This window comes from Lepus europaeus, chromosome 3, assembly GCF_033115175.1.
Source record: "Lepus europaeus isolate LE1 chromosome 3, mLepTim1.pri, whole genome shotgun sequence".
In the NCBI taxonomy this organism is placed as follows: Eukaryota; Metazoa; Chordata; class Mammalia; order Lagomorpha; family Leporidae; genus Lepus; species Lepus europaeus.
Genome location: NC_084829.1, coordinates 90,669,309 through 90,691,626, shown reverse-complemented (window position 1 = coordinate 90,691,626; position 22,318 = coordinate 90,669,309). Strand labels below are relative to the sequence as shown.

The 22,318-nt window shown below is 32.6% G+C and overlaps 1 protein-coding gene across 6 annotated transcripts in view; it reads left to right on the top strand.

Annotated features, from left to right (window-relative positions):
- Nucleotides 1–22,318, top strand: part of EPHA7 (EPH receptor A7) — a 189,984-nt gene that overhangs the window by 9,324 nt on the left and 158,342 nt on the right. The gene's annotated exons all lie outside the window — the stretch shown is intronic.

The window sequence follows — 22,318 nt, the reverse complement described above, 5'->3', positions numbered from 1 at the left end:
CTTTTCTTTGTGGAGGTGGAAAAAAGTAAAGTTGTAGTTATTCCTTTATATCAGCTAGATATGTCTATTAGTTTGGGGACAATAATATCATATGATTTAGATTTTTCTTTGTTTTGTAAAACTAGATTTTTCTCTTACATACTCTCATAACAGTACATGGTCAAATAATTGGCCTGTATTTTTTTCTGTTTAAAATGATGTCACACTTTGAGATGCAATGACTTTAAACAGCTCTTGTCTTGACGAAGAACAGTTTTTTCATACTATTTGTTGAACTCTTTACTTAGTACCCAGTTAATCGTACATGTATAAAGTTAATTGAAAAATAGATCTTAGTAAAAAATAAGAATGGGAATAGGAGAGGCGGGGAGGAAGAAGGGTAGGAGTGTAGATGGCGGGTGGGTAGGGTGGGAAGAATCACTGTGTTCTCGAATTGTATTTATGAAATTCATGAAGTTTGTATACCTTAAATAAAAGGTTTCTGGGTAAAAAAAATGATGTCACATAGACCTTCAAAATTAATAAGATATTTTCCTGTTTGTGGTATTGTGAGAAATATAATGAAATCATATTACTTATGTTTTATCAATTCAAATTTACAAACCAATAGGTTCCCATATACCTTTACTCCTTTTTCCCTATTGACACCTCATATTAGTGTGTCACAATAAATGAACCATGCTCAGCTTAACTTATAACTTAAACAGAGTACTTTTCAAAAATAACTTTTCTGTATTTTTTATACTCTTAGGATCATACTTTTAATATTTTCCATTAATGGTTAAGTTGGCATGAACTATAAGTAAGAATAAGTATTATAAATCAAATTTTCTTGATAACTTACGTGTAGACACCTTTCTATGTACTTTACATAGACTAGCTTACTTAATGAGATAGGTCTCATTATCACTGATACCTAACAGAATAGAAACTTGGGCAATCAGGGATAAATAGCTCACTTGCATAGAGTTGACTAGTATATATTTTTGCTTAGATTCGAACATGGGGTATTCAGAGTCTAGTGTCTGAGCTTTGAGTAGCAATATTGCCCTAGTTTCCATCACCAAGAAAGGAGAATTCTAACAAATGTTTCATTTCATTGCTAAATTAATGTCTGTCAGTCAGAGCAGTCTAGTACCCTCAAATATTATATATAAATCAAAGTACTTCCCCATGAAATTCATTCTAGTAGAATGTTTATAAAAATTAATAAAAAATATTTAGATCTGCGCTGTCCAATGTGGTAGCCAACAGGCACATATGGCTCTTTAGGTTTTGAAAAGTGACTATTCTAAATTGAGATGTGCTATAAATATAAATTACACATTGGATTTCAAAGGCATGGTACAAAAAACAGAGTGTAACATATGTCACTAGTAATTTTTAAATGTTGATTGAATGTTGAACTAGTCATATTTTAAATTTATTAGATTAAATAGAATACAATGTTAAAGTCAATTTAAACTGCTTTTCTTTTAATGAGGCTACTAGAAATTTAAAAATTACATTTGTGGCTCACATTATACTCATATTGGGTACAATTTTAGGTGGAACAACTAAGCAAATATACTTTTTCTATCCCATATAAAGGGTTAGATACTTCATGCAGATCATTGTTAAGATTATAAAATATCTATAGCTCAGCAATTGATTTCATCTGTACCATAACTGACATTGTGTATTCTGAGGAAATCAAATATAGATGTTTTAGGATGAGGTCCCTTAGGCTAGTTTAGCTGCCCCCATTTGCACCCTCTGAAGAAGTCAAATCTGTCTCCCAATGGCTGCTTCCATGTCAAAGTGGCAGTATTTCTAACTGAGTAGAAAATCCTGCAGGTTTCCTATATGTGACAGTCAATAACTGATGCAGATTTACCACTACTAGTAAGCAAAATGCTATTCCTTTGGGTAAATATGGAAATATTCCTAGTGAATTTATCAATTCAATTAAAGGCAATGTTCTTACTGACTGGAACTTACTAACAGTTACTTGAAAGTGATAGGCGTCACCAGTTACTATTTTAAAACAATTTTAAGGACATTACTACATTTTAGCTGTAGAAGCAGCTGGTTTCAAAATTGTGTAGGTCTTGGTTGATGTAAAAGCTAAATCTAAATGTTTTATAGAATCAAAAAAGGGAAAAATAAGCAAGAAGAAATATGTATGAAAGTATGTAATTAAGTTTATCTGAGATAAGCCTTAGAGATAATGTTAAAGGCATTCTTTCTTGAGGTTTAAAGATTTTAAGTAGAGTTACATATTTTGTTTTATTTTGGATAAGTTAACTCAAATGATTTGATTTCTCTCTTTACTTGTGTGTGTGTATGTGTGTGTGTGTGTGTGTATACACATGTTTAAAAATCAAATAGGGGGCCGGCGCCGTGGCTCACTTAGTTAATCCTCCACCTGCGGCGCCGGCATCCCATATGGGAGCCGGGTTCTAGTCCCAGTTGCTCCTCTTCAGTCCAGCTCTCTGCTGTGGCCTGGGAGGGCAGTGGAGGATGGCCCAAGTGCTTGGGCCCCTGCATCCTCATGGGAGACTAGGAAGAAGCACCTGGCTCCTGGCTTTGGATCGGCGCAACGCCAGCCGTAGCAGCCATTTGGGGGGTGAACCAACGGAAGGAAGACCTTTCTCTCTGTCTTTCTCTCTCTCTCTCTCACTGTCTGTAACCCTACCTGTCAAATAAATTAAAAAAAAATCAAATATGAACTATTTGAATCATATAGAACAAATATAGAACAAAAGATCCTGGTTTCTTTCAAATGAGCACAATCATCTCATTCATTGTGATACAATTAAGATTACTCTTACTTATTTTGGTTTCAAAAATTGAAACTATTTTAGAGTACTAAAATATTGTCAACTGTATAATATAGTATGGTACCTGAAAGTGAAACAAAATTACTCCACTCTCATCTACATTTATTCTAACTTGAAATACGTAGAAATAGGTAATAATAGGAAGGGTTGATGTGATAACAAAAACCATTATAAAAGGAGACAAGATACCTTCTTCTGGTTCAGCTAAAGGAGCTTGTACCCATTGCTGTAAGTCAAATAAATTGTGACATAACTTTCTTAATTTTTAGCCTTGAAGATGTTGACAAAGGAATTAAATATCATATACTTAACTGTGGAACTAGGTTCATTTGCAAAACATTCTCTTCTTGGTATAATTCCAGTACACTGCTACAAGAGTACTTGCCTCTGGAATCAGTCCAGGCCTGCCTTTATAGTACTCCTCCTGTTTCCTGTGAAGTTTGACAACAAATCCTGCCCCATATTGAGGAAAACTAATGTGTTTGAGAGAGGATGCTAGCAAGTGCCTAACCAAATGAGTAGTCAGCTACTTAAGGACAAGTTTATCTGAGCACTTCTGGCAGTGGCAGCTAATTGTGACGTTTTTTAGAGGGTAGTATGAAATACGATAACTGTGAAAATGGTCACAGTTGATGTAAGTGTGGTTTTTTTGGTGACTGAAAAAGAATCACTCAATTTGGAAAAGCAAATATATCTTGTCTACTAATATACATAGAACTTCTTTTCAAGTCTTAAGTACAGTGCTTTTATTAAGACAGCTCTTAAATCATTTACAAATATAAACTTTTAGTTAGTACATTTTATTGTCTAACATCCTTCTTAAAAGCTTACCTTATAATTTTTGTCACAACTCGTATGTAAAGTAGCCAATGTAGGATCTTTGATAAACATGAAAACAGGGCAAGAATTTTAAAAATTAAAGTCAGATTGTATTATATTTTACAGATCTAAATCTTTTGGGGAGACAACTAAAACTGTATATTGGAATATGTTTTGTATTATGGTGACCTTTTTGCAATTTTATTGCATAAGTAAAGTAAGATAGTGTTTTTTCAAAGTGTGGAGCTAGGTATTAGAATTGTCATTAGGGAATTTGTAGTTTATATTGAATAATAGTGTTCATTTGATCATTTAATTCTTTCCCACATTACTCAGCAATAGAAAGCATTATTTTTTCCTTCCTTTCTTTCATCATATGAGGAAACTGAAGCTCAGAACTGTTTAATGTTTGATGAAAATTTCAAATCCTGGTTATTGGTTTTATTTTTTTCTCACTACCCCACACTGCTTCTCTAAAATTCATTTTAGAGTTCAACCAGGAAATTCTTAGTTATTATGAGAACTAATGAAACTTTATTCTAAATAGGATAAAGATAAACTTAGTTTGCCTAGGATATTTGTTTCACTTATTTAACACTTTCTTTTTGCTTTAAGAGCGTTCTTTCTGATTTCAGTGATAAAATATGTGGTCATCATAATTGTGAAAATTGAGGAATGTCAGTGCACTTTACATATATCAGAATGTAGAAATGTGATTGACTAGACTTATTTATGTTGCTTAATATAAATTTTATATAAAGATTTTGAAATTTCATTTTTGTTAATTTCACATAAAGGAGAATTCAGTCAGATTTAAAATTTTTATTAAATGGAATTTCATTATAGTTTCTTATTATTTTATACTAGCACATTAACTCATTAATCATTTTAATAAAACATAATTTATATATAAAATAACATTCTTTGGATTATGATATACATTCCATTTTATGACATAAGAATATTTAAAATGTTTCTTGATTAGAGTTTTTTTGAAAATTATTCTTTATTTTCACTTACAAGCTATATGAAATTTCGCACCATCAACTTTCAGGGTAACTTTTAGGCCTTAAGATATAAAATATTTATAATTAAATACATGTTGAAATGTAAGAGATGCTACAGGGTTAATAGCTCAGATATTGAAGCCACTGAGTTTTAAAATCCTGACTCCACAACTCACCACATTAATAAAGTAGGACAATCTCCCTAAACCTTAATTTCCTTAAGTATAAAATGGGGCTAATAAAAATAGTACTTCTCTCATAGGGTTCTTATCAAAATTGAATAAAATAATGCATGTAAAAATCTTAAGAATAGTATCTGGGGCATAACAAATAATCAGTGGATGCCTACTATTTTCATATTAATAATACAACAAGGAGTTTGGTAAGGAAAACAATCTCATGGTAATGAATGAATGAACATTTATTTCATAGGACACAAATAGTTAAATTTTCTTTGCACCAGTAATCTTACCCCTGGTAATTTACTTACAAAGGCATTTTAATAAAAGAAATTAAATTTTACATAAGCTTTGTTCTCTCCAGCAATGTATGTGAATTGAAATGTTGAAAGTCACCTGAATGTCCAAAGTGGAGGTCTATCCTCTTGATTGAATATTTTTAAAATATAATTGATGCATTGCTTCTCGGCCTTTTGGCCAAGATCAAGTGTAATATAAGTGATGCTATATATATATTTCAAGTAGTATTATCAATCATTTTGAATTAAAAATGAAAATATGGTATTAATTTTCAATATTTGATGTTTATAATTATACAAAATATCCATAGACAAGAATAGATGGGAGCTTCAGTATAATAATTTGTCTTAGTGGTGGTATTGTGATTGATCTTTTTGTTAGGCTTTTAATATTCTTGAACATTAACTTTTAATATTATAATATAATTATAATATAAATAACCTGATAGCCCATACAGAGACACGCTGAATTATATGGTCAGCCTACAGATTTTAAATTTGAATTATTAACTTCTTTATGAAATACAAGGCTCAGATAATGCAGGAGTAGTAAATGGCAAATATTGTTTGAAGGATATAAAAGAAGCGAAATTCAAGGCATTCAATTAAAACAGCTCACTTTTTTATTTTTTAGTTACTAATAGATAGCAAATCCTATTCTAGGTAGTTATATGTGTTTATTCTTAAAGTGAATTATCAATGACTCATTTAGTCTAAGAAGTAGGCACCATTATTATCCAGTTCAAAACAGAAAACAAATACTCTGAAATTTTAATATGATTCTTCAATAATATATAATAAATGATATGTACGTATATGATACATATATAAACATTTTTTACATTGGGGAACCAGAGCACGATGAGGATGGATTAAGTACTCACAATCATATAGAGTGGTAGATTGCCGCTTAATCAAGTGCTAGATTCAGAATCCTTGTCCTTAACAAATACCCTGTGCCATGTCTTTATAAGGGAGCTTCTTAGCTACATAAAGTCCTTTTAAAAATAAACTTTGTTTTAGAATATCTTGAAAGGTGATGCAAGTCTGAATATTTTCTTTCATTTATAATAACTTCAAAATACTTTTCTTTGTCTTTCCTAACATCCTCAATATTTCATCTGCTTTGCTATTCTTGTTCCTACTCCCGTGCTTTCTTCCAGTGGAAATCAAAATGCAGTTTGTAAAATATAACATACAGAGTGCCACTTTATTACTCAGAAAGCTTCCGGCTCCTAATTACCTACCAAAATTGCCTATTTACTTTATGCTGGCATTCAGATCCTTTCCAGTTGTCACAGAGCTTGTCTAACTTTTAGCTATGTATTAGTCAATGTTGAAGCCCCTGCTCCCTCTGCCTGGTACAGGTCTCTGTACCTTGTGTATACCCGTAGTATACACAACATATTTGTGTTTTCCCATTATTTAACATTTGACCTCACACAGAAAAACAAATTAATCATCAATGCTTTTCGTAATTACTTATTGTACATTAATCCTACACATCCTTGAAAAATCTTCCCTAACTAATTCAGTTGACTTCTCTTCCAGATTCTGTGGTGGTTACTGGTAGTACCATGCTACTGGTTCTTACTGTGACTTGATTTTTTTTCTAACATCAGACCTTTACTTCTTGCCACAATGCCAACCAGCTTGTCTTAGATTGTTGAAATTCTGCTTTTTTTTTAAAAAACTTCAAATGTAATGCCATTTGTACTCTATTTAATGATTTCTCCTTTTGAATAATTATACTTTGCCTTTTCCCAATGGAGATCATAAGATACCACTTGAATTTATTCACATTTTTTATTTTCCTTTAGAGCTTTTAAGCTTCTTAACCATGGAACCTCACAGTTTTCTACCTATCCGCTGTACTATCTTGGCACAATTCCTGACACCACCTTAGTCTTTCAATAAATGTTTAGCAAACTTCCTAAAGATTTACTCATAAACACACACTGCCAAGGCAAATATGTTCTGATTTCCAATTCATATCACTGTTTAATATCTTGGTTTAGATGACTAATCTCTATGAGTAGTCTTAAACTTCCAATGAGAACCTTTTATTATGTTTCATTTTTCTCATAGCATCAGCAAAGTGATATGCTAATAATTAGCAAACAAGAACAGAATTCTTTTGCAGATTTAAGGAGCTTATTACCAGGAAAATAATTTAGCGGTTTTTATTCATCACATCACTGTCACATTACCATCCTCTGACACTGTCTTCATGTGTCTATCTTTCCGGTTCTCAGTCTTCCGCCTCTAATGAAATCAAAGACATTTCACCTTTTTACTATGTTCTGTGTTTTCAGAAAAAGATCCAAGAGACTGACTACATTTTCTCAATTAAGCCACTCTTGAAGTATGCTTATGTTTACCTTATAGGGGAAGAAGTGACTTGTGTTTTAGAATCATGGTAGTTTGCTTCCAAATTATATACAGTATTGTAAATCTTAGTTTATAATTAGTTTAAAACCAATTAAAAAAAACCAAAATTTGAAAATCGATCACTATTAAGGTAGAAACTTTGTCAAAATGTATTTCTCTAATTTGAGTTCCACTTTTATTTTCTTTATACCCTTTTTATACTTTTTAAATTATTCACGTTTAGACACTCACAATTCTTGTTTTAAGACATTTTTGAATAGTACTGTGCACAGATCTGGAACAAATGTCATCCCCGCATCTAGTCACACAGTTCCTTTCCTTAGTACCAACTACTATTGTCAGGTTCTCGTGTACTTTCTGGAGATACTTGTTCGTAATCTCTTAAAAATATGGAGGAACATCATTGTGATTCTTAAAATTGGACTCATGTTCAAATGTCTTATTAGAACTTTGTAGGCTTCACTTAAATAATAGCTGCTTTTTCACCACGTTCAGTCATCTTTCTGTGTACCCACAGTGCATTGCACATGGTAATTATTCACTAAATTAAAAAGGACCAAAGGAAGAACTGATGCAAAGGACAAGGAATGTGTCTGATTCCATTTTGTATGATTTATAGGCTTAAGCGATGACTTCACAACATTTCCAATTAACCTACTGTTGGCAAATATAGGGTCACTGTTTTATATTTCTAGTGGAAGTTTAAATTGGCATCCGTCTCTGGCAGGCAGTGTCGTGAAAATAATGATGCCTTCAAATTTTGTATTTGATTTAATTTTTTCTATACAACTCCTAGTCATTTCCTTTAGGACACTTATCAGTAATTTAAGAAACATTTTACTCATGATGGTATTGTGTATAATGTGGTAATTTGTGAAAATGCTATTGGGATAATTTTCACCAGAAAAATTGGACACAATTATATATTTGGTATTTTTATCTATGAGCATAAAACATGGTACATGAATGAGGGGAAATTTTCAGAAAATTTTTCTCAAGTTTAAATAACTTTAAGTTATCTTGTTCCTTGGAAAATATATAAAATATTTAATTTGTGGCCTGGAGACATTTTTTTATCAAGATACGTAAATTTAATATATGAAAAGTAGGTGGTCACATACACATGTAATTGAATGTTTTATATTTTACTATGATAGAAAAAAATTCAACTTTGAGTGAAGGTCATGGCAATGATTTACAGATGTTGTTTGTTTTCTACCTATTATGTTAACTGTTTTTTAAAAGATTTATTCATTTATTTGAAAGAATTACAGAGAGAGACAGAGACAGAGACAGACAGAGAGAAAGATCTTCCATCCACTGATTTAATCCCTGATGGCCACAATGGCTGTGGCTGGGCTGGACTGAAGTCAAGAGCTAGGAACTTCTTCCAGGTCTCCCATGTGGGTCGTAGGGTCCTAAGCATTTGGGCTTTCTTCTATTGCTTTTCTCAGGCCATTAGCTTGGAGATGAATTGGAAGTGAGCACACAGGATAAGAAGCGGTGCCCATATGGGATACTGGCATACATTGGTTTTACTTGCTAACCCACAAACACTGGCTGTATGATGTTAACTTTATAAAAATTATTGTCTTCATGTGTATGTTATAGTAATAATCCTAAACCAAAATTTAGTTCATTCACTTAAATTATTCATTGTAGATGATTGTAGTCTGTCTTGCCTCCAATGTATTAGAAGGTCAGGTTACTTTTAAAGGACGCATGCTATGTTTCATCTTTTGTTTTATTTTTTCTGTCCATTAACACCTAATTTACCTCCTCACCTATGGTGGGGATAGCCTCAAGATTTCACTGAAACCATTAACTTTAACTTCCGCTTAACATTAACTTTCTTTTATGGAAAACCTAAATCTGGAGGAAGAAACACCAGGATGCTTGTGTTAATGATATACTATAATATCAATTCTATTTAATTATTATATAATTTCACATATTTCGGCTAAAAATCTGTAATTACTGTACTTTTTCGGATCATCATTTGAAAAATACAGTAACAGTGGTTGATGAATTACTGTGAGAGTGGATAGGTATAGAGAAGTAGAATGTATTTAGAAAATGTTTCTGTCACTAGATTGAAAAAAATTTATTCTGAGAAAAATAAATGGAAAAGTATAGAGTTTAAAGGACTACTCCATTATTATTCTATTTTCCAATGATTTATGTTATATGTTTAATAGTATTTAGTATTATTAACTAAGTTATTTCTCAAGAAGACAATGATACCAAATGACATTAATTTACCTCATGGCATTAATTAATGAAATTAATTTAAACTAAGAGATGGGTTACATAAATAAACCTAATGGATTTTAAAAGTTTCTTTGTATCTTCTAGTTCTAACAAATTGAAATAATTTATACTATATAGTGTTCCTATTCTAGCTGATGTTTCCCTACAAAGTAATTTTGTCCTTGAAAAGAGATGTTCAATAGAATATACTCCTTCCTTGATTAAATATAGTACATCCTTAATAACACAACTTTTTAATGGACATTCTTGTACTTCTTGAGGGTATAATCTATTTTAAAATAATTAGAAGCATAAATTCTTAGAATGTACTTGAAAGATCATCACATATATGTTAGAGGAGATTTTTGGGCTTTGTTGGAATAATTAAAAGTTATTTAAAGTGTGTTGATGACAGATTCAAAAGTAAATTCACAACTTACTCTTTCTAGTTTCCTTTCTCCTTCAAAATTACACACACACACACAGTATATGGATATACAAATACACACATATATGTGTAAGCATTTATGGGTAGGCATACATATACAGGGTACATATATGAGTACAGGTATACCCACACATAGAACACACACCTACCCCAGCAAGAGGAAAAACAATAAAGTCAACATAACTGAAAAAGCAAATAAATTTTATTTTTCTTCTTCACCTATTTTTAGATTGCTGAATTGCTCTGCAGTAAGTCCTTAACTTAAAATAGTTAGATTTTGTTCTCTCTGATAATCACAACTAAGAACTAGAGACTAAAAACCCTGTAAAATATACTTTCATATTTAAAAGGAAAAGAAAAATAAAGCAAAGAGTTATATCTTTAAATTGTGCATCACAATGATAAAAATTTGGAAACATACTTTTCTTTATTTTCAAGTACGTCTTTTAGGTTTCCTCTACTCTGAAGAATCCTTGAAGGCTATTTATGTATACAAAGACAAGAGAAAGTAAATTTCACTTTCTTACAAATTTCTGTAATAGTTTTGATCTAAAGAAGATGACTTGTAGCAGCTAGCACATGTTTTGAATATTGGCACTATCATATGTAAATGTGTTTTAAAATGAGAACGGTGGGTACCTTATGTGATCAGAAAGCCAGGAACATGGGCAGGTGCAGAAGCTCTGTCACTTAACTCTGTGGTTTCTGACTACATCTTCTCTGATAAACCTTCGGACATTAACTCCTCCACCCCTGCAAGAGCGGTCAGGGCTTCTACGAAACCTGTTCCTCAGAAATGAGCTTTAAAATTCGCCCACGTTAAGCTTCTCCATTCAGGCTGTCAGCTGCCACTCAGAAGGCAGCTCTGCGGTTGTGTTGAGGCAGGGTTCTATTCTGCAAAGGAAATCTGACGTCATCATTTTAAGTTAGCTATTTAGGCCATGCTTCGTACTGTGTCTATGTTCATTCTGCATTAAACATTTCATGCAAAAAAGCCCTATGAGTTTTAGGGATAACCATAATGATTTAATCACTGTCCCCTTTGTCAATCTTATCAATAAGACAGCATTGCCACTCCAAACTGAAAAGCTCTCTCATTGACTTTCAAGATTACCAGGCCATCACTGCAAATGAGCATACTTCAAAAGTTCTTCAGAAATGACATCAAAAGATAAGTTTATTTTGTTGCAAAAAATTTTGAAATTCATGCTTATCTTTTTCAGGAAACATTATTTTCGTTGATTTTGAAGACCCTTCATACACATGGGTTGCATTTTTTTTTTTTTGCTCAAAATACCTATCTTTAAATTCCATCTTATATGAACTTTTTGAGTATATTCATGCTTCTTGCTAATATACCTCAACTTTCGTAATGGTTTAGTGTATGTACTTCCTCTGATTTCTTAGTATTTTTCGTCTGCATTTCTTAAGTTGCTTATACTTTGTCAATAGCTTTTAGTTTACCTTTCAGAAAATTCTTTTGCTAAAATCAATTTTAGAGCATACTTTCCCATCAACAAAATGGATTAAAAGAGTGGAAGCATACTTTTCTTCCTTATTCTGTCATCACTTTTTTTAACTTTTATTTAATAAATATAAATTTCCAAAGTACAGCTTATGGATTATAATGGCTTTTCTCCCCCATAACTTCCCTCGCACCCGCAACCCTCTCATCTCCCGCTCCCTCTCCCATTCCATTCGCATCAAGATTCATTTTCAATTATTCTTATATACAGAAGATAAATTTAGTATATATTAAGTAAAGATTTCAACAGTTTGCACCCACACAGAAACACAAAGTGAAAAATACTGTTTGAGTACTAGTTATAGCAATTCACATTGAACAACACATTAAGGACAGAGATCCTACATGAGGAGTAAGTGCACAGTGACTCCTGTTGTTGACTTAACAAATTGACACTTTTGTTTATAGTGTCAGTAATCACTCTAGGCTCTTGTCATGAGTTGCCAAGGCTATGGAAGCCTTTTGAGTTCGCCGACTCCGATCCTATTTAGTCTGTCATTACTTTTTGAGATATACATATATGACTGGCAACATTTTACCCTTTTGCCTCTCCTGCATTACAGTAATTTTGCATATTCAAATTCAATATTATGCATGTTCTTATTATTATTGTACAGTAATGATATAATGATGACACATCTCTGTTTTGAACTGGAATTCATTGCTTTATGTTTCCGGTGGAATTCTTAATTAATTGTAACAAGAAATTCAGTTTTTATTTTTTTAACTCAATGATAATGTTATTTATAAAAAGTATATTAAATTAAATTTATGGAAGTTTAACAAAGGAAATATGCAATGGCAAATTTCAAAATAAAATTACATACCATTAATGCTTTATGGCAAAACTTTCATAATTTGAATTCTGATCTATTTTTATAGAATTAAGAAACTAAACCACACACTGATCAATCTTAAGATTACAATTAGATTATGGTTGCTGTTTCGTGTTGGAGCTGTACAGTTCTGGAATTCCCACTGTTAGCCCTGTAAGCAAGTTCGGTCAAGAAGTGTATATGAGTGCATAATCTGTTAAAGTTCTTAATTCTTATTTTTTCAAAAGGTAACAGTTCTGTTATGGTTTATTTAAATTTGACAAAGAGCAATGAAGACTAAGGTGGAATAAGAGTGAATAAGAAAGTACAAGGTTAGAATACTGATAGAAAAAAAAAACTCCTTATAGTCTTTAGATTTTAAGGATTTTCTGTCATTATACTCTTGCAGAGACAACAAACTCCATGTTAGGTTTGTAAAAGAACATAAAGATTCAGCAGTCTGCAAATACAGCTCATTGAAGCTTATATGATATGAGCTGAGACAATGTGGGCTTGTTGAAAAACAAAACACTGATGTATAGTAGAGTTCACATTAAATACAAATCTTTTATTGCTGCCAATTTTTTTTCTATTTTTTTTACAACTCCCTAGTGTGTCAGATAAAAAATTAAAAGAACAGAAAGTGAAAAACCTTTTGCATATAGATAATCTACACTGAAAATAATATACATTTTACTTATATTATCATAAAGGGCATGGTTATTTATTATTCATTAATGTCAACAGAAAACTGACTTGCCACTTGCCAGTCACATTGGAATCTGATGGAATGTTGACATTGATTGATGGACATACTGATGAGAAAATGCATAGGCAGACTGCTTAGGTCAGATGAGCATATGAAACCATCCTGGGCCCCAGTTTAAGGATGAAGAATCTTCTTGCTGCTTTTCATCCTTAAAAATAATTAGATGCTATCAAGAACTCATTAGGTTCTTAGGATTAATTTAGATTTTTTAGCACCATAGTTATCAAATAAGAGTAATTATTTGATTAGAAAAAATATAAATTTTTGTTGCCTTTGGTTCGCATCTTAGTGAAATAATTTTGATTTCTTATACTGTTTTGTAAAAAGAAAATTCACAATGAAATTTGTAATTGTTATATATAATTGAAAGAACTGGAATTTTTATTGAGAAAAATACCATTTACTTGAAAGAATAAAAATTGAGTCATTGAAATATGGTGAGTAAGATATTAGGCATTAAAGGGAATTGTGTTCTTGTAGTACTCCTTGAATAACTATATTTTTAAAAATAAGTCTCTCTATCACAATAAGTATACTTATTTTGCTTTTTACAGAATATACTTTGCTCTTTATGAACTTATCTTTCATTCAGTTTTTCTAACAAATTTTAAAGTATGTATTTATTTTATTTGAGAGAAAGAGAAATACAGAGACTGAGAGTTCCCATTTACTAGTTCACTCCCCAGATTACTGGAGCAGAGTTTTCAGCCCAAGTATCTCATGTGAGTGGGAGTGACTCAAACACATGAACCTTTCCCTGTGGCCACTCTGGGTGCACATTAGCTGAAAGCTTAGACTCTTGAATCCAGGCCAACATGGCTTTCAGGTACCCAAGGTGCTTCTTAACCACTTCACCAAATGCCACTCTCTTGGAATTATTTTCATGATAAATGTTAACAATATGTCTAGAACAAAGCACTTGGCTGCAGAACTTTTAATTGATAGCTATTTTCAACTATAATTTGTTAATTTTTTTAAATTGAATGAAATTATTAACACTAAAACTAATATTCAGAATTTTATAATCCTTTAATATAGGCTTAAGAGTTTTTATTTCAAAATACAGGATAATGATTTATACTTTGCAATCTAACAAAAGTTTTAAGCAAAGTTAGAGTTAGTATATCTTTATATTCATTTCTAGTGAAGTGTACTTTTATTCTTTACTCCTCACTTTATACAGAAGTTTAGTATCTACTTGGGTACTTCCAGAAATTCATGGAAAATAGAGTTAAAAGACAAATTTTAAAAATCCATGCATAATTTTTTCCTAATATACATTCTCCATGAATATTTTGAAGGCCCCTTATATATACTTTAATTGGACATCTCTGCAATTCCAAGTGTGCAAATATGTTGAATTTTATTTTACATGGAATAAATAATGTTGATAATTATGTATTTCCATTTTAGAGCTTCTACATGATACAGCCATATATATTCAAAAAGTCACCTTTCCTAAAATGTATTACATGTAAACCTGTTTGCAAGAGTGTTTCATTATTTTAGCATATGAGTTCTTGAACATTGGAATTTGGGATTGTGAAACTTCTTACTATTCTATTATCAATACAAAGCCCAAACATATAATAATAATTCACAGCCAGTATCCAATTATTACATTGTTAAATCATCTTTGTAAGGTATTAAACATTGTTATGCATTTTTTATTCATGGAAGACCATATAAAACAGGAGCAGCCACTTAGAGAAAGCAAAACTGATTTCAGAAAATTATATAGAATATTTTCATTTACATACATTTTAAAACATGGTTATCAGTATCTTTCTATAAAATAACTAGGAAGCATGTTTTTCCCACCTACTGAAGAGTTCTGTATTATAGTTATTTACAAATTAATCAATAATAACAATGGCATGATATTTTGATTTCCCATTAAGAAGCATCCTACAGGATATCTAAGGGTTAATTTTGACAGATAAATGACATATCAGTTTCATTATAATGACATTGAGAAACTGAGATAAATAGTTTCACATTTTCTGTACTGACATGATGTTTGCTTGTCTGGTTGCATCCTTTCCAATAGAGAGCAGAGACGCAATTACAAAAAAAGACATTTGTGCCAACGTTTAGCTAGCCAAAAAAGGGCAAGCTCTTGTGTTTAAAAGGTAGAGAATTCAATCGATGAAAATGTCTGGACCTGTTAGCACCAATAAAGCTGAAGGCCACTGGGAAGCTCAGAGAGGGTCTTTTGTTGTTGAGATAGAAAGAAACCCAAACTATGACACTTTGAGGCAAGCAGGGTCAGCAAGGAAGATCATCCATCTTCTTCAGTGGCAGCTTTCTGTCAGGTTCTAACCCTGTTCAGTGGAGAAACTAAGCCTTTACTGTTGACACCAACTGATTCTCAGCCAAGTGTAAATGAAGCTAATATTCAGTGACCTTATGCATAGCAAATGAAGCCTTGTGTGTCATTTGAGAAATAATGTTATCTGACACTTCAAAAAGTGAGTGATGGACAGAGAGAGAGAGAGAGAGAGAGATGAGAAAGAGAGAGAGAAGGAGGGAGGGAGAGATGGTCAAATGAGTGAAGATATATCGTCTAGGTATTCCATATTTTTAGCTGATTTTCGTAAGAGTCATACTTACCGTATTAACACAAATTTATCTTTGTATTACTTTCATTTACATGTCATGACATTTCACATACAGAGCTTGACTGTGCTGCAGAGGCAGCCCTTGTTTGGCTTCCTTCATTTTCTAAATGCAGTGCCTAGTCACAGAAAGAGAGGATTCAGCTTCTGCTAATAAAAACTATAAATTTCAAAAATAATTCTGAGTTACTAGTTCACATTCAAAGCATAATGAAGCAGAATATATTTCTTTATGATTGTAAAAAATGGATTGATCTCATTAGAGAGCAACACTGAAAGGCTGTATTTTTAGTGTTGTCTTTAAAACTCCTTTTCTAGTTAGTAATGTCTTTTGCAATCTAATGATCTTCCTAAATCTATAAATCAAGATTTTTTTTCATATTTTGTTAAATGAGGATTATATCTTAAGTTGTAGATTGTACATTTCTTTTTCTGATGGGTTTTGACACTATTTTTAATTTTCATCAAAGTAAGGGTTAAAATATACCAGTGTTCATAAATATCCATTACATCAACAATATTGAGTCACGGCTGCTTTCTGTAAGTAGCATGTTACCTCTGCAAAAAGTGGAAGAATAGTTGTGATAAATATAAAACAGTAATTTTAAAGAATGTATGGAGTATTAGGATTTGGGGAGAAAATAAGCTAAAGCATAGTTTTGAATTTTCAAAGAGTTCCATGGAAAGTGATTATCTGACATGGTGGATTTCTTGAGAATCGCCAGGACAGATCTGCATCTAATTGACATCAATCATGTTTGAACTGAAAATAAACAATTGTAAAATTTTTGAAATCTGTGTATTGATTCTTGTTCACCTCATCAGTCTTGTTTATTTGTACTTATTAAAGGAGTGAACATGTTTTGTTCTACCAAACCTAACAAGACAACATCTGATCAGTAAGGCATTTTCTTCTTAGTTCTTTTTCTGACAAGTAACTGAAATCAGATGAGTTCCTACACAAAGTCTCCTCCTGGCAGTGTTCCTGAACCTAATCACACAAAGACACTAAACATATGTTTAGTCAATTCTTATTTCTTTCCTCACATTTGTCTGAAACTAAACCCTCTTCCAAGTAAAACTATGCTCAAAGACCAAAGAAAAATTATCTGTGTTGATAGTAACTTCACTGAGTTCTGACATCTCTCTCTCTCTCATCTGTTGTTTATACTCTGCAGGGCTTAACAGTGGTATATATTTATATGTATGGCGAATCTTAGAATTGTAGCTTTCTTCATGAAATGTAAGTGATATCTGCACATAAAAATATTAAATTCAGTGAGTGATGCAGTAATCAGACAACAATAACAATTTTCAGTGTTAGTGGTGGTGACTGGTGGTCATAGTAGGGAAATAAGTTAAACTAATTTTCAAATCAATTCAATTGCAATATTCAGTTTGTACAGTCTTTGAGATAAATGCAATGTATGCTATTGCTTAGCAAATACATCCTCTCCAGCAATAATAGAGTCTCCTATCCTGGATGTAAGTTTGCATGAATGATCAACTCAGTGTAGTCTAACTTTCATCAAAAAATCTGTGCAAAAGCTGCCTGGAGTACAGATACATTTTTTTGCAATTTTTTTACATGACTCTGTCAAGGCTTTTCTTCAGAAATTTTATTGAAAGAATTTCAAGATCAGATGGGAAAAAAAATAAAAATTGGTTAAAAGGCAGTGGATTTTGCTTCATGGAATCAATAGTTAATGGATTTAGCCAGGTGTTTGGATCTAAATTGAAAGGCCAATTGTACTTTATGATCTGTAGAAGTCATATTAGATTAGTAACACTGAGGTTTAAAAACCAACGTGTCATTTAATGCTGTTGTTAGTAAGTTTCAGCCCCATGGCCCTCAGACCTTAAAGAGTTCAGTCCAGTTCAGTCTTGCTAGCCCACAATAGTTTTGTTTTGTTTTTAATATTTGAAACTCTGGTTACATAAAGGCTTCTAGTAACTTTCTGAAATTAATCTTTGTCAACTTATTTGAACCATTTGTGTCCTCTCACAGGATGTTGAGGCTTATTCTTAGAGGCATTATTTGGGTGGAGATTTCTGAGACTTGGAAGATACTAAATATCATTCATGTACTAATTTGACAATCATTGATTGAGCTAAGTTGCTCAAAATTATTTAGGTCCTAGGAGAGGTCTCCAAAATGTTCATGCACAATGCTTTAAAAAAAAAAAAACTTCCACAGATTATAACAGTTTTGTAGCTGTTTATACAAATCTTATAATTCAGTTTTTTCCAGAAATATTTTGAAGTCTCTTCTTTCATTCACATACAATACTGATCAACAGTTCAGATTTTTAGGAGACAGACAATACCAGAAATAAGTCAAAAAGCTGTAGTAGCTAAGGGCTGTGGTTTGAGAACAGTTTCCATTAAAAAATTGTTAACGATGGCTAAACTAATCACACCATTCTAGTAAGGACTGAGTTTTGCTAAAAGCAGGTCTTAGAATTTCAAACACCTTTTCATTCAGTCAAATATAGAATCAAAGCATCCTTATTCAGCATTGATTGCTGTTATTGTCATGTATTGTTACCAAATGAAATATTTTGTCCTCACATACATTAGTTTCATGTTGTATAAAGTTACAGGATGCTCTAGTTTACTAATAAAAAATGCATGTTAATGTTAAATAATTCTTTGCAGTAAAGAATTTTTGTTTCAACTAGTTTTCTAAGAAAATGGCAAAACATCTTAAACATTTTTAGTTTCTGTTTTGTTTTTAGTTTGTGATATCAAAATAAACATTATGCTTTTTAATTTTAAAATAATAAATTCTGCTTTATTATGTAATGGATAGGCTGGAAGAGTTATATTGTTAAATAAGAAAGAAATTATTTTGCATTTAGGCAACAAAAATCAGATCTGCTTGGTTGTAGGGGTTTTCTGTACTCTGTTAAGTGATACTAAATGTTATTTTGTAACTTCAAGGATTAATTTATGGGAAAAAAGGTAAATGGATAATATATGATTTTAAATGTGTCTTACTTGTTTTTCCTGGGTAAACATAAAGAAAAAACATAAGACTGATTCTTAGTAGTATAATTAGTCAGAAAATTATCATGTGAATAGTGACATCTCTGAGAGCCATGGACTTTGCTATTTTTTTTTTCTTTTGTGTCAATCTGAAGGGAAAAATAAACCAGTAGTCAGAATACCTAGTTTGACATTTTCCATCCTTTCCTATTGAGAAAGTCAGGCAAACACACACAAAAACAACAACAGAAAAGGTAACCATCCCTTTGAGGGCATGACTGGCTTTACATCTGATTCTTACTGTGCTATAGGGGTCAAAGATTTCCGGAGAAGCTTGACCAATGTTTACTGTCAGCAGAAGTCGGTAACTTTCCCTTTTCATACCTGCAGATATCTGAAGTCATGTACAGATTGGACTTTGCACTGTTTTGGCAGCATAGCTATGGCATTCTGTGACAGTTGTAAAAGAATCCTGGGATGGAAGGAATTGAGTGTAAAAATTGTTTTATTCTGTACAGCAGATTATTGTATATAATTTTTATAAATTTAAATTATAGTATATAATGATTTAAATTCTAGATTATAGCATTTTATATTCAAAGGAATTGAGTCTAACACTTTTGGATGTGCTCCAAAATATAAATATTATAATGAATGCAAACCCCAACTACAGCGCAAACCTTAGAATTTTAGTTTTATGTTTTCTATCTCTTAGACCACAGAGAGTTCAAATTTTATTCTATTTTTAAGTAGCTGGAGGGTAAGTTAGGCAATAACAGGGTAAAAAAGTGAATTATTCTATTTTGATGCGCTTATCTTTTAGCGACATATATCCAAGTGTATAACCAACTTCTCCTCCCTCTATTTTCCCTTGTCAGCCTTCTGTCATTTATTTATATTCATAAATATACAATAAGAAGTTCTTAAGCCTATAGATATATATAGATAATTTTCTCAAGTCAATAGACTCTTCAGTAAATCCTTTTTCTTATCTGTGTCTTTTTCTTTGTGAGTTAAAAAAATTGTTCCTGAGTTTTGCCCTGTTATTACTGCTTCCAAACCCCCCCCCCCCCTTTCTTCTGTATGCTTCTTTGAAGACAAACATTGATTGAAAAGGCCAGGATGCTACAATTATATTCTTCATAATACCATTTAATATGTTTCACCATTTGAATACTGGGAAACATTTTCCTGTTTCTTTTCCTCTATTGCCATTTTTCTGACTGACTTTCTTAGACGGTGTTAACATATCAGTAATTTCCCAAATGAAGACGATTTTGAGTTTCCACTCACACTTTGATACCTATGACAACCTTTCTTGGACTCAAAGTAGAGTTATTTCATTCATCTGTATGAGCATCTGGAAATCCTGGGCCAGGTAGAAAATTCTGGAAGGATTGCTTATTAGATGATACTCATAAAACAGCTACAAGTACTCTTAGCCCAGTTTTAAACATTTGTTGATACTTTAAATTACCAAAATGTGTTGTGTTTTACTGAAGGAAAATGATGAAACTGACAGGGATTTATTATATTATGGGGTCGATTCTTTAGTGCTGCTTGGAGAGTAGAAGACTGAATACAACAAAAACATTGGCATTAACAAGAACTTAGAATGAAAAAGACTGTTGGGGAAAGATGTTTGGAATATATAACCAATTCAATTTAGTTCAACAAACATTCCTTGAGTGTTTTTTGTTTATAGATAACTATGATAAATTTGTGGAGGAAAGATAAACTTCCATGAGTTTATAGATTGCCAAAACACTTAAAATTAATAATGTGGACACTCTAGTAAGGCATTTTAACTCCATTTGAGAAATTAAATTTTACCTTATAAATTTTTTCCTCTTAAAATGTCAAACCAACCGAAAAGTATAAAGAATAGTACAATGAACACTCTAATGTCTTCAGATTCTCAATTGCCAAAATTCTGCCACTTATTTTCTTGCCCCCACCCTGTGTGTGCATGTGCATCACATACATGCATGATGCATTTATGTGTGTGTGTGTATGAATGTTTTGTTCCCAGCTGAACCATTTGAAAGTAAGGTAAAGACATCATAATAGCTAACTATTTTTTTAAGATTTATTTATTTGAAAGACAGAGTTACAGAGAGGCAGAGTGAGAGAGGTCTTCCATCTGCTGGTTCACTCCCCACATGGCTGCAACGGCCAGGCCAGAGATGTGCTGATCTGAAACCAGGAGCCAGGAGCTTCTTCAGGGTCTCCCATGTGGGTGCAGGGACCCAAGAATTTGGGCCATCTTCTGTTGCTTTGTCAGGCCATAGCAGAGAGCTGGATCACAAGTGGAGCACCCGGGACTGGAACCAGCTCCCATACAGGATGCCTGCACTGCAGGCCATGGCTTTACTCTCTATGCCACAGCACTAGTCCTGTAGCTAACTGTTAAAGACTTTAGCATACACTTCCCCCCAAAAAAGGTACTCCCCTACATAAGCACAATACCATATTTCAAACCCACAATTTTTTTTTTTTTTTTTTGACAGGCAGAGTGGACAGTGAGAGAGAGAGAGAGAAAGGTCTTCCTTTGCCGTTGGTTCACCCTCCAATGGCCGCCGCGGTTGGCGCGCTGCGGCCGGCGCACCGCGCTGATCCGATGGCAGGAGCCAGGTGCTTCTCCTGGTCTCCCATGGGGTGCAGGACCCAAGCACTTGGGCCATCCTCCACTGCACTCCCTGGCCACAGCAGAGAGCTGGCCTGGAAGAGGGGCAACCGGGACAGGATCGGTGCCCCGACTGGGACTAGAACCCGGTGTGCCGGCGCCGCAAGGCGGAGGATTAGCCTGTTGAGCCATGGCGCCGGCCCAAACCCACAAAATTTAACACTGACTAAAAAATATTTTAAAATGTAGTCTATATGCCAGTGTCTCAAATTCTCCTTTATGTCTTATGTTTTTCACTCTATTATCTAGATAAGTAGCTCATTTTTTTGTTGCTGTATTTTTTCTTCCCTTTTAATCCAAAACTTTCTCTCACATTTTAAATATTACTGACTTTTTATTTTAAATAATTATCCCTGTTAGAATCTAGCATTTCTAGATTTACCTGGATGTCTTTCTTCATTATTTGATTCAAGTTAAAATTTCTGATTGGGATACACTAAAGTTAATGTAGTCTGTTTTGCATTGCATCACATCATGCCACTTTGTCTCCTTATTTGCGATGCTAAGTTTGCAACTTGGTTAAGATTATGTACACCAGTTCCTGTATTATAAATGTATCATTTTCAGTGATACTTGGAAAAACTGAAATTTTCCAACTTCTGGTAAATTTTTATCCAATATTTTATCATTAATTGATGACTTAAACTGGCATCACTTATTACATTGATAGGTACAGAATATTGATGTATTATAGTCTTATTT